This window comes from Sylvia atricapilla, chromosome 21 (genome assembly GCF_009819655.1).
Source record: "Sylvia atricapilla isolate bSylAtr1 chromosome 21, bSylAtr1.pri, whole genome shotgun sequence".
Taxonomy (NCBI): Eukaryota; Metazoa; Chordata; class Aves; order Passeriformes; family Sylviidae; genus Sylvia; species Sylvia atricapilla.
In genome coordinates this window covers 1,160,476-1,173,051 of record NC_089160.1, presented here as the reverse complement: position 1 = coordinate 1,173,051, position 12,576 = coordinate 1,160,476, and the positions used below count along the sequence as shown (strand labels likewise).

The following is a 12,576-nucleotide window of genomic DNA, read 5'->3' as shown; positions in this document are numbered from 1 at the left end:
CTGAAGAGAGGCCACAGAGGAGTTTCTGCCCTTGGAGAATTACAGACACTGCATCCCAGAGTGAGAAAACACCAACCCCTGGAGGGTCAGAAGGGAAGATTTGGCTCTTGCTGCAGCAGATCCCTTCTGCAGAATCCCCCTGCTGCAAGCACCAACTCATTTACACAGACCTGGCCAAAGGTCCCTGTGGACAGTTTAATTCAAAACAAATTAAAACCCACTTCTGCCTGGTTTTTAAGGTCCACCCTCATTCCCTATGGAATATTTAAGGTCTGGCCTTAAAAATGTGCCTTTGCAGGAATAGAAACAAAGTGGTGTGACAAGAGGAAGCACCAGCTGAAGGCAGCAGGGCTGAGACCTGGGATGGTCACACAGCTCCAGCCCAGGTCCAAACACAGCCTCACATTGTCTCAGCTTCTGTTTTAACACAAGACTTGTCTTCGAGGTCTTTGCCCTTCATCAGCCACCTCCACGAGCAACTGAAGAATACAGAGGAATTCACAGGAATTATCACCCAAAATGAACCTGGCTGTGGAGAGACCCTACACAGACTATACTCAGACATTCCTTAAATCATTTCACTAAATCCAACTCTGAATTTAACTGAAGGACTGAGGGAAAGTCACCCCAGGAACTGCTGCTCAAAGCTCCAATCTCTGAGCAAAGCCCCTGGGAGAAACCAGGTCCCTGCAAAAGGCTCTTATCACTTCTCTAAAACTGGAGCAGCAATAACAGGAAGAAATTGTTTTGGCAGGACTTACACCACACAAAGCCAACTCACTAGCCAGCGGTGTGTGAAATCTCCCTGGAAAACAGCGGGAGAGGGAAAATAGGGTGCAGAGAGCATCCCCCGGGCTCAGGTGGGCTCCCAGGCACCCACCCCGGCCATGCCCAGCCTCCCCAGACCACGGGGCCGTGCCCAGGCTGCTGGGGTCACCCACATCACACAGCACAGGGCACTGTGGGCAATGCCAGGGCTCCACCTGCAGCCCTGCTGCCTCTCCCAGCTTTCCCCGTTATCCATCAGTGGATGCTCCTGGTGTGGCTGCAGGAGGACACAGCTGACAGAGCCTTTTCCCAGCTCCAGCACACGGCCTGGAAATCCAGTTTAGGACATGCTCTGCACCCAGGAATGCTGTGCAGCTCCCTACAGTGCACGGCAAGGATGGGAAGATGGTGACAGACTCTGGGGGCGGCTGATGGCAAGCGCCAAACCCAACACCTTTCACCGCTCAAACACCTGGTGAAGGCTCTCCTCCTCCTCCTCCTCCTCCTCCTCTCTCTGAGCTGAAGGAGGCCAGAGGGTGCCGTGGTGGAGCCCGGCCAAAGCTCCAGCCCGGAGGTTGTGCAGCCAGCACACAGCAGGACTGTCACCTCCCCCTGCAGTGACACGGTTCCCGTGCCCGGCCAGCCGCTCTCACATCGCTGCTCTTGTTCCCTCACACAATAGGCACTTCTCACAGCCACGAGTGACACGGGGCAGCTTTAAACTGATTAATGCTTCTCTCCAACAAGCCCCGAGTGTGCGGGAGGCCGCCGGCAGACAATGCCAGCCCAGTGGCAGCAGGACGGCATCAGCTGGTGCCCTGTGCCAGCGTGAGAGCAGCAGCGGATGAGCTGCAGCCACTGCCAGGGTGGCCCGTTCAGCTGAGGGACACAGGAGGCTGCTGCCAGGCTCTCCATCCCTCTGCCAGGCACGTGGCAGCACGGGCACAGCACAGGAGCTGCTTGGGTCCCTTTCCAGGCCAGCTGCCAGCTGCTCAGCCAGTCTGCTCCAGAGATGCTGCCCGGGGCTCTGCTGGGCCACTGCGAGCCCTGGGAACTCCCCGAGCTGCACTGTGCCCTGGCGTGTGGCACTGCAGGGATGTCACACGAGCACCTCACCTCTTGACGTTGGTGCTTTCCCTCTGAAGGAAAGAGAAACTCGAGGAGGGCGATCAGCCATCCCCACAGTCCGGACAGCAAAGCTTCTGGATGCTCCTGCCAAAACATCCCAGGCAGCCCGAAAGGAGCTGGGGCTCACACAGGTGAGTGAGCAGCAGCTTTTGCAATGTGCAGAGCCCGGCCTGGGAAAGGCGGCTATCGCTGCCAACATCTAAGCCACAAAGATTAGCGAAGGGAAAAGGCAAAGAGAGAGCAAACACAGGCAGAGCAGCTCACTCCAAGGCTCCGGTAAGAAAGCGAGGCATGGCCAGGGGAGCCTTGGTCATGCCTGGAGGTGAAAACTGAGCTGCCACGTTCTCTGCCTGCCCACACACCCCCTGAGATCCAGGCCACGCACGCTGGCATCTCAAAGGCAGCCCTGGGTGGGTTCTGCATCCCTCCAAACCCTGATTTTTTACATCCCTCAGGGTGTGCCTGCTCCACTCGGCTACACGAGGCGTCCACCACACATCATCCACAGACAGGAGAGGGCTGAAAACGCTGCAAACTCCAACGGAGCACTGTGCCCTGCTTCCTCCTCACTCCAATCCTGAGGTTTCCCATGTTTTCCCCAGTCCTGAGGTTTCCCATGGAAAACCAGAGGGGCGGGTTTGGGCAGAAACACGCCGGGCTCTGGGCTGAGCGTGAACTCTGCACAAACCCAGCTGGGAGCTGTGTGCTCCTCCTGCAGCCCTGGCTACCCCACCACATCCTTCCAGCACAGCGAGACACTGGAGGATGTGAGCAAGCCCGAATCCTGCCCTTGCCCCAAACAATAGGCTCCTCAATAATGGTGCAACCAGAATTTCCTGCGCGGCGGCGCGCGCCAGCTCCCGGGAGAAAACACCCTGGGAAAGCTCTGCCACAGGAACACGGCGTCAGGGCAGCTCCTCCAGCCTCCTGCCCGAGCTGGGATGCTCCTCTGGAAACAGGGAAAGCACCACAAGCCAGCTCGGGTTGAGAAGCAAGGAAAAAACCACCCCAGAGGCTTGGAACAGAAGGCGTCCAGCCCGGGAATGGCTGTGGGTAATCCATCCTTACAACCAGCCTTCGGCAACATCTGGACCTGGCTTTTCTCTCACGGATGTCTCATATCCTGCAGGGCTTGGGAAAGCAGCAGGGAGCTGGCTGGGGTTTGGGGGGCTCGTGGAAATCTCTCCTGGGAAGATGGCACAAGGTGCAGCAAGGACAGAGCCACTGATGGCATCAGAGGCAGCAACTGCAGGCAAAATGTCCCAGTGCTGGGATGAGGGATCAGCACAGCCCCAAACAGCGAGAAAAGGCAAGGACAAGCTCCTGTGCCAAAGCAGGAATGGTGGATGACCCCAGGCTGGAGCAGGGGAAGAGCACAAAGAGTGCCCTGAGAAGGAAGGAGGGACAGAGCCAAAGTGTGATGAGCTGGCCACAGCCACCACTCTCCATCCCCCTGCACCACGGAGGGGCAGAAAGGGAAGAAACTGGGAGAGAAGCCAAGCCTGGGAAGAAGGGAGGAGCAGCAGGACGGTGATTTTAAGATTTAGTTTTGTTTCTGCACACCTTCCCCATGACCCCAGGAAGCCCATCACTCTGGATGTGCAGAGAGATCAACATTTACTGCAGAAGGGAAAACTCAGGAAGTGGGTGATGGCACCTGAGCCAAGCTTAGCAGAGATCCTGAACAATTTGGGATGCTCCAGCACCTCCAAGAGAGCTGGAACAAACACAAATTCAGCCCCTTCCTGCTGGACTTAGCCCACAAACTGTAACCCAGCAGCTGGGTCATGCAAGAGGGAACCAGGGAAACACAAACAAGGTTTTCACACCATTTCTTCCATCAGCTCCCCTAATTCACCTCTTAAAATCCCCGCTGCACCTGCAGCAGGGAGATGCTGGAGGGCAGAGAAAGCCAAGCCTCCATGCCAGGATTAAGGAGGGCTCTGGGTTTGGGATGGATGGTGAAGCACACACTGCCTGGGACCCCAAATTCAACACACACCCCACACAAAAACCCACCCCCAGAGCTCCAGCACAGCTCCTGGTGTGCCTCAGGGAAGGACTGTGGTCAGCAGGAGCAGGGGATAGCTCAGCAACACCTACAACAGAGGAGACACAGAGCTGTGGCCTCCACGACCTCTCCCAAAGCAGAGAAACCACATGCAAAAACCCCCGAGCCCTCAGAGCTCAACCTACAGCAACAAACAATTACTGGGAGATAACTGGAAAAGGCATTTTAAAAGAGTTTCCTCAGGAAAAAAAAAAAAAATCCAAGGCTACTCCACAGAGTTTCTTATTTTAACAACTACTTGGAACCAGCAGGCTGCAGTGGGGCTGGGAACTGGTCTCCCTGCACTCAGCCCTCAGCACTAAATGACCCCAAAATTCATTTGTTAGTGTTTGTTTGCACAAGAACTTTCCCCCAAACTCCAGTTCCCAGACACGCATCGCTGCCTAATTCCCCAGTCCGCCCTGCCCATCTCCCCGCCACCAAAATCCTTTGTGATGTTTGCAAAATGCCCCCTCTTCTGGCAAATCCCAGCTCAGGTTCTCAGGTCGGGCCGCGCAGATGAAGAAAACTCCCATAAATCTGTCATTTAACGGGAAATTAATACTGTGTCCTAATGTCAGCACCGACCCAGAAATAACCTCCTCCCCGCAGCTATTGCGTGCTGGATGCCAGAAAGCCAAACACAACAGACTTTTCATGAAGGACACCTCACAAAAATCCAAGCTGGTGATGCTCATGCCCTGAAACAAGGCTGGGGCGGCAGATGTGGTGCCAACAGGAACCTGCCCCATGGAGGGCTCATGGAGCTGCTCCCACCCATCCCAAGGCACAGGAATTCTATTAAATCAGCTGCTACCAGTGCAAAAAAATCGGAGAAGTCTTTGGGATCACAAGATACAAATATAGAGGCAGGGATACAGAGAGAAATAACTGCTCCAAGTGTCACTGCGTTGCAGTAATTAAATGTGGGGTTTTCAGCCCCCAGCCTCAGATCCTTGGGATCCCCCAGACTGTTTCTGAGGCTTAGTGGGGTAAATCGAAAAGCAAACCCATTCTCGAGCTTCACCTGGAAGTTTCACAGGACCCTGCAAGCTGGAGAGAACAAAAACTCACTGAACAGGACGGCTGAGAGCAATCAGCACTCAGGAAATGGAGCAGGGACAGCGGGCAGGAGCCTCCGGTGCTTGGGAACCAGGATGGGGGGAAAGAACGTTTAAAACAGGTGTGGGATGGACCAAAACTGGAGTAAAGCATCAGAAATGAACTTGCTGCACCTGCTGCTCAGCCGTGCCAGACTCAGGTTTCCACTGCAGACCTTTCTGCAGCACTTACACCTGACCTCAGCAGGAGGTTCCACCAAGGAGGGGATGCATTTTCCCTCCCCTTGTGATGATGCACTGTCCCTTTCCACCTGTGCCAGCGATGGCACCACCCACAGCCCCTGGAGGTCACACCTGGACAAGCTCCTGAGCTCGGGGACAGCGAGGTCACTGTCACCTCTCTGAAGGACACAGCGGGACCTCAGTGTCACACAGGGGCACTCGGAGTGGCTCTGAGCCCAAAACTTCCTGGGATGCTGAGCAGCACAATGTCCCCTCTCCACCCCAACACAAACACCCGGCCAGCTCTTGTGGCAAGGCAAAGAAATCAAATTAATTCCAGGAGGAGGAGGAGGTGGCCCGGCAGAAACTCGGCACTCGCAGTGTCCCTGTCCGGTCAGTGAGACACCAAACGCCACTGGAATGAGGTACCCAAACTCTCCGTGCGGGAACTCCAGCAGAGCATCCACCTGCTCCAGCGCTCACCGCAACCCACCTAAACTCGGCCGTTTGACTTTTCCCGAGATGACACCGCGGAGGGAGCGAGCAGCATTCCAGAAACACTTGGTTTCAACAGTTACAGTGGGGCTGGAAGGAGCAGAGCGAGGGTTTAACAGCCTGTAACCCGGCAGCCCGGCGGGGGCAGGGGCCCGCAGGAGCACGGGACCTGGTGCCTTTTCCTCGGGGAAAAGGAGCCGTGCCTCGTTTTATAACAAACCCCGAGGGAGGAGCGGCGAGGTGATAGCAGCCATTAACCCCCGCGTTTGGAAATCTCTCGTCTCGTGAATGTTCAGGTGTAAAACACTCACCGAGGTGGGACAGGAACCCTCCAGCCAGGCTCTGAAAACACCTGAGTGAGACTTTCTCTCCATCGGCTTCCTCAAAACCACTAAAACCAGTGAGAAGTGAACTCTCCCAACCATGAACCCCCACCAGAGCCCACAGAAATGTTCCCCTGGACTCCAAAGCGCCTGGAATGAGCCTGGGCAGCGCTGACCCGGTTCTCCGGGAGCTCACACGGTGTAAACCGGGCTCAAACCCGCTCGATTCCGAACCGCACTGCGGAAAATAAACCCGGAGCCGGCGCAGGAACTGCCCCGCTCAGCTTCGAGCCGGTGCTTCCTCAGCAGCTCCAACACAGCCAAAAACCCCAACAAAGAAAAGATTCCCACGTGATGTTACATAAAAAAAAAAAAAAAAAGGGAGCTTTTGCGAAACTAATCCCAACTTCGCTGCTCTGCCGCCGTTCTGGGGGACGGGGGGTTTGTCCCGCGGGGGTGACACGGATTTAGGGGCTCGGGGCTCAAAGAGGAGTGATGCGACACTTCGCTGTCATTAAAGCCGCGGCTCCGGGGGCAGCCCCAAGCCGGGACAGGGGTGGAGGTGCCGGTGTCGGTGCCAGCCCCGCTCTTACCTCGCTCACCGCATGGCCTCAGCGCCGCACGCTCACACGGTCCCGGCCACCAGGGCACAAACTCCGCGCTGCCGTCGGAAAGTTGAAATGTTAAAAAAAAAAAAAAAAAAAAAAAAAAAAAAAAAAAAAAAAAAAAAAAAAAAAAAAAAAAAAAAAAAAAAAAAAACAAAACCAAAAAAACTTACAAATTAAAAAAAAAAGTTTTAAAAACACACACAAAAAAATTTAAAAAAACAAGAATACTAAAAGAAAAATTTTAAAACGCGCCCGAAAGCGCGAGCTCCTGCCGGGGACTCTGGGAGCGGAGCCCGGGAGCGCTCCCGCCGCCCTCCCGCCTGCCCCCGGCCGCTCCCCGCCGGCCCCGGGAGCTGGGCAGCGGCAGGGAGCGCTCAGGGGGCGGCGGCGCGGCCCCCACCCAGCCGGCCTCGGGCCGTCCCCGGCGCCCGCCCGCGGGCAGCGCGCTTCGGGGGGCGGCCGCCGGGGCCCGGCGCGGACGGCGCTGCTCCGGGCATCCCCCGGGCACCGGCGGCGGGCGAGGCCGGGCACGGCGGCCGCCGAGCTGCGGGAGCGCCGCGGAGCTCCGGGGATGGCTGCGGGATCGCTGAGGATCGCCGTGCACAGCCCGCCCGCCGAGACCGGCCCCCGCCCGCCCGGTACCGCCCCGGCCCGCTCTGCCCCGCTCTGCCCCGCTCCGGCCCGGCGGTCGCTGTCCCCGCCGTGTCCCCGCAGTGTCCCCGCCCCGCTCCGGCCACAAGAACAATCGGAGGAAGCGCTGTCCCGGGCCGTCCCACGCAGCGCCGGCCGCGGGGCTGAGCCGCAGCGCGGAGAGCCCCGGGCTCTGTCCCCCCGCAGGAGCCGAGCACCGCCAGGGTCCCTCCGTGGTGACAAAGACGCACCTTGCCTCAGGGACACCCAACGGCGGCTCTTCCATCGCTCCTGAGCAGCCCACAGAGCGAGAACTAAACTGGCCTCGCTGGTAGCCAGGGGTCTGATTCCCCAGCGGAGTTGCTAGCACAGGCTGGTAGCTTCTTTCCAGCTTCTCCTGTTCCCTGTCTCTAGGAGGAGAACCCCTTCTCTCCCCCGCTGGGACAGGAGGCCAGCCCAGCCTCAAACGCAGCTGGTTTGGGTCTGAGCAGGTGCTTCAAATTGTTCAAATGGCTCCTGGAAACTCAAAACACCTGGAGAAACGGCCCCGAACGTTACCGGCTTGTTCCGCACGGAGCTGTGTGCTGAAGGCTGGAAATGCCCTCTGGGACCGCGGAGTGCCACCGTTCCCCCACACTGCCCCGTGTCCCCAAGCGCCACAGCCACACGGGGTTTGGACGCTAAAAAATGTCAAGGCAAAGTTTTCCCACTCTGCCCATGCATCTCCATAAACCCCGGCGAATCCAGACCCGCTCCCCATCCCTGTTCCCACGTGGATAAATAGGAGAGCACACAAATAAAGAATTGCTTGGAAGAAACGGCCTTTATAACAGGAGAAATATTACAGGGAAATTAATTATTTGGACAAGGCTTAGTGGATTTAATTGCCGCTTTTCCTTCGTGTGTAATTGGTGTTTTAAGTTATGTTAACAGTGTTTTCCCGTGGAGAGGCAGGTGTGTGCCACAGAACGAGGCTGTTATTAATAGGATAACCACAATTAAACGTAATTGGGAGCATCATATCAATCACTCCTTTGGAGCAGCACAAGCGCAGAGTTTTTTCCAGCTGCTCTTCCCGTGGTTTCGATGAGGCACCAAAGCCAAAGAAAAGGCTTGAAAATTCACCAAAGGGCTCCAGAACTTTCTGTGCCAATGGCCCGCTGATGGGGAGTTAGTCCGAGGGGCAAAAATTCCGTCGCAGTTCCTCCCATGGAACAGTGTCGTGGCAGCGTTTGAGGCTGAGCCATCTCCCAAGGAAAGCTCATCCCTGCCAGGGGTGACATCCATCCCCAAACACCCCCAGAGCTGCTGTCTGCGGATCAGACCCCTGGGACTGGGGAATGGGGACTCTGCTCCAAATCGCGTTTAATATTCCCACTTGGGACACGAAGCTGTGTCGTCTCCTGTTTTCCTCCTCGGGGAAAGCAGCTAAAAGCTCCTTTTTCCAGGAAAGGTGAGAGTATGAGGGGGGACATACAGCTGGGCTTGAGGAAAACCTTTGGATGCATGAAAAAAAAAAAAAAAAAAAAAAAAAGGCACAAAATTTAGGGGCAGCAACACTGATGTGCCCAAGGGGCTGAGGTTAACACCTCACAAACCCCAGCCCTTTTTTCTCCCTAAACCCCGGCTGTGATGATGTAGCAACCTTGAAATGGCAAACACAATCCCCCTGACAGGGCCACAGCCACCATCCCTTCCTCCCTGCTCACCTCTCCCCCAGCTGACACTCTGCCTCCAGCTCCATCCAAGGACATAACCTCCCCAAGGGCCACCCAAACACGGCTCCTGAAATATCTCCCAAGCGCAAAAAAACACAAAACAAACGCGATAAGGCATTAGCAGCCTCTTGGAAACCCAAACAATGCTTCTGCAGTGATGGAGGAGGCAGAAAATGTGATTAAATGTGATTAAGACGTGCCCAGCACTCCTTACTGGGGTGCCTGTGAGGAGCTCAGCCCTTTCCTTGCCCAGAAGGGTCCAGCATTTCCATACTCCCAATTTACTCCTTTTACCTTTATTAGTCCCAGCAGTTTCTTATCTCCTTTTCATTTTTTTGTTACATTTAGCTCCAATAGCTCCAGCTGAGGCAGGACACGACCCCAGCACAGCCGGGCATCAAAGCAGGGCTCCCAGGTGGGCACAGGCTGAGTTCTGCCTGGCCAGCAGCTGCTCAGGGAACCCCAGGAATTCCCTCCAGCCTCCTAAAAACAGGTTCCCAGCTCGCTGTTTTTTTCTGGCGCTCCCTGTGGCTCTCAGGATGGACAAACGCAGAGGAGGCTTCAATTCAGGTGGCCTCAAAGGAGGCAGGCACGGCGTGGCTTAGCCCAACACCCACTTTCAGAGCCTCCAATTAATTCATTAATTGCTGATAGAGGCTGGTTTTCCCTCCGGTTGGCGTTTTAATGGCTGCGGGACGGGGCAGGGACAGGCTCTGCTCACCACGCTCATTATCACCCGGCGGGGGCTGTAATGAGGGTTTACTGCGCTCCTGCAGCCAGCCGTGCTAATTCCGGGGTGACTCCTCTCCTCGCCCCGGGATTTGCCTGGTCCTTCTCTCAAGGGTGAGTTTTTGGGGAGGGGAAGGAGCCTGGGAGTACGAGGCTGGAGCAACAGGAGCTCTGTCAGCATCACCCGCCCCGCCAGAGGCACAGCAGGAACCAAACCCAGGGAGGGAAAGCAAGGATGGAGCCCCCAAGGTGAGCTCTGAGCGTGGGGCACATCCCTGGAGCCGCTCTGCTTCCAGGAGATCCTGCTGCAATTCCCGCCTGGTTTCCCAGAACTCGGCAGAGAGTTTGCAGGATGTTTCTCGGTGTCTCCATCCCTCTGGCCTGGCTTTGCAGGGCTCATGTGAGGTTTTTTTCCCGTGGTGTATCCACTGCAGGGGTCTCCTTCCATCCCGGAGCGCGTCCCTGACTCCAGCTCCGTCCTTTGCCTCTGCTCCACCCAGGAACGCGCCGAGGAGGATCTTGTCTTAACAAGAAACCGGCTGGCAGAGGAGCAAACAACAACCGCCGAGAGTTAGCACATCCCCCAGAGCCGCCCCACGCCCGGGAGAGGCAGAGCCCGCGCACAGCCTTCGGGATTCGCGGGAGAAGCTGCTCTTTGCCCAGGTGAAGCCTCCAGGTGTGTTGGGGACAGCATCCAGCCGGAGCAGGGCAGGAATAACGCCGAGAGGTGGGAAGGGGCGGGCAGAGCAGAGCACAGCCCGTGCCAGGGGCTGCAGAAAGGGACTTGGCAGCGGGGCTGAGTCCTGGAGCATCGCCCCGAGCCCCGCACAGCCCGGCCTCCTTCTGCAGCCTCTGCATCCCGCACGGGACTGGCCCCAAACCCCCCAGGAAAGGCGCCTTTTCACCCCGAGGAACAGCCCCCTCTCTTTTTCTGAGCAGCTCCAACACACCTGAACAGTCCTTTTCCCTCTCGTATCCCATTCTTAGCACTTCTTCCCGAGCTGGGCTCTCTCAGAAGCAGCACCAGCCCCTGAGCCCGGGCGGGATGGGAGTGACAGGAGCCACAGGCCAGCCCCGAGCCGCAAGTGGGAAAACAAGGAAACATTTCCATGTATTAACTTCATTTCCTCTGTTTCCTCCGGCCCGGCAGCCTCACAGGGGGTTATTAATAGCACGGGGTGGATGGGAGCTGTGGAGCTGCAGGATCCCAGCGCCTGCCCTGACACCCTCCGTAGCCAGGAGAGGATGATCCCGCTGGGAACATCACCGAACGGACAGCAAATCGCTCCTCTGGGACATCCACTCCCTGAACCACATCTCCTGCAGCTGCCCTGCGAACACCTCCCAGGAAAACAGCACTGAGGGAAGAGCAGGGAAACACCCAAATTCTCCCTGTTTCCCCAGCCCGGAATTCTGGGAACGGCGCTTTTGACATCAAACCTCCCGCAATCTCATTAATTTCTCTTTGGGGAGCAGGAAGCTGTGCTCTCCTGGATTTGCAAAGCAAATGGAGCTGGGCACAAGGAGCACGAAGGGGGCAGCCAAAGCCACCCCTCGGTGACAGGAGGGGACCCACAGCCCCATTTCCCCACCTCGAGGTCCATCCCTGGCCGTTTTCCCTGTGAGCACAGGTTTCTCGGGGGACACCCTCCTGCCCCAGCTCATCATCCCGAAGGCTCCGGGCACAGCGATGGCATTTGTGGGATTGGAGCAGGAGCCCCCAGGGCTCGGCCCGTGCCGGGGGTGCCAAACCATTACCCCAGTTCCGCAGCCCTGCCCGGACCAGTCCCAGCTCGCCGGAGATGGGCACGGGCTCCAAAGGCAGGAGCCGGGAGCGGCCCCGGGCGGATTTCTGCAGCCTGACTCATTCTCTGCTTCTGCAGCAGCGGCGGGATCGGGGCAGAGCGCCCGGGACAGCCCGGGACAGCCCGGGACAGCCCCTGCCCGGCCACGGGCACAGCGGAGCTCGGGACAGGGGCACGGCCGGCTCCAGGGATGCCGCAGAGAGCCTGGCAAAGAGCCCTTTCATCTCCGGATTCCCCAGAAACATCCCCCAAGGATCCATCTCCTCCCCGGGCTCTGCGCTGGTGCAGCTCCAGCAGGGAATGGAGGCAATTCCCAGTATCCCGCGAAATACTGCAGCTGGGTTTAAGCGTGAAAGAAATAATTTTATTTATCCAGCCTGCTCTGAAACCGTGGAGTTTCACCTACTGCTGCCCTGGAGATGCTGCTGGAGGTGAAACCCACGCTGCAGAAAACCCCTAATTTGAAATGAAAGCCCTCAGAGCAATGAGGAGTCTCCCACCCACCTCGGAAAGCGCCTTCAGCTGCCAAAACCCTCTGCAAATCCTGCAGCTCGTGTCTGGGGACGTTCCTGCCCCACAGCTTCCAGCCCTGGCTCTCCCCTGTGCAAACTTTCAACCACCACGGTGGCAGCCCGACCTTGGGAGGGTTTCCTGGAGCTCCTGGCAGCTCCTCCTGCGGTGGGAAGATGGAGCCACAATCCCCAGGGAGACCCTGTGGAGGAAAGGAACTGCTGAGCTGCTCCTGGAGCATCCGGGGTGGCTGCAGGTGATGGATGGAGCTCCCATCCCACCCCGTCCCATGGCAGATCCAGCCCCCCCAGTGTGGAGCTGTGGTGCCTGACACCCTGAGGCACACCTTGGGATACAATAAATAATAATAATAATGATAAAATAATAAATAACACCCTTAGGAACAATTCCCCACTGTGGTGTCATGTCTGTGAATCAGCCAGGTCCCAAAATGTCCTGCTCACAGCCTCTGTTCTGAGGCCACTGCAGCTCTCCTGCCCCACAGAGCCCAGTGTGCCCCCAGAGCCAG

At 57.2% G+C, this 12,576-nt stretch overlaps 1 protein-coding gene across 4 annotated transcripts in view; it reads right to left on the bottom strand.

Moving 5' to 3' along the window:
• ARHGEF9 (Cdc42 guanine nucleotide exchange factor 9) overlaps positions 1 to 6,857 on the bottom strand; it is a 188,734-nt gene extending 181,877 nt beyond the window's left edge. For all 4 annotated transcript variants that reach the window (XM_066333880.1, XM_066333881.1, XM_066333879.1 and 1 more), the window contains exon 1: positions 6,641 to 6,857. The gene's annotated coding sequence lies outside the window, so the exon portion shown is untranslated. The remainder of the gene's footprint in view (positions 1 to 6,640) is intronic.
• Between the last annotated feature and the right edge of the window lie 5,719 nt (positions 6,858 to 12,576).